Here is a 943-nt window from a genome sequence, read left to right on the forward strand (position 1 = left end):
TTTTGGTTGTGCTAAAGGACGGTTCTCACTGGAGTCCCCCAAAGTCCCGGGTCGTGTGTTCGGATCACTTCGTTTCTGGTAAATATAAGGAACAAAAATCCACCTTCTTAACCACAGCTTGGCTATACCGTCCGTGCTAATGTTGTACTTGTTGAATTTGTACCTTATAACGTTCGACAGCTGAAGTTGTTGTTGTACAAAAATAACATGCGGTATATACTATATAGTCTATAGCAGGGGTCACCAATGCGGTGCCCGCGGGCACCAGGTAGCCCGTAAGGACCAGATGAGTAGCCCGCTGACCTGTTCTAAAAATAGCTCAAATAGCAGCACTTACCAGTGAGCTGCCTCTATTTTTTAAATTGTATTTATTTACTAGCAAGCTGGTCTCGCTTTGCCCGACATTTTTAATTCTAAGAGAGACAAAACTCAAAAAGAATTTGAAAATCCAAGAAAATATTTTAAAGACTTGGTCTTCACTTGTTTAAATAAATTCATTAATTTTTTTTACTTTGCTTCTTATAACTTTCAGAAAGACAATTTTAGAGAAAAAATACAACCGTAAAAATGATTTTAGGATTTTTAAACACATATACCTTTTTACCTTTTAAATTCCTTCCTCTTCTTTCCTGACAATTTAAATCAATGTTCAAGTAATTTTTTTTTTTTTAATTGTAAAGAATAATAAATACATTTTAATTTAATTCTTCATTTTAGCTTCTGTTTTTTCGACGAAGAGTATTTGTGAAATATTTCTTCAAACTTATTATGATTAAAATTCAAAACAATTATTCTGGCAAATCTAGAAAATCTGTAGAATCAAATTGAAATCTTATTTCAAAGTATTTTTAATTTATTTTAAAATTTTTGTCCTGGAAAATCTAGAAGAAATAATGATTTGTCTTTGTTAGAAATATAGCTTGGTCCAATTTGTTATATATTC

This window comes from Entelurus aequoreus, linkage group LG03 (genome assembly GCF_033978785.1).
Source record: "Entelurus aequoreus isolate RoL-2023_Sb linkage group LG03, RoL_Eaeq_v1.1, whole genome shotgun sequence".
NCBI classification, from domain to species: domain Eukaryota; kingdom Metazoa; phylum Chordata; class Actinopteri; order Syngnathiformes; family Syngnathidae; genus Entelurus; species Entelurus aequoreus.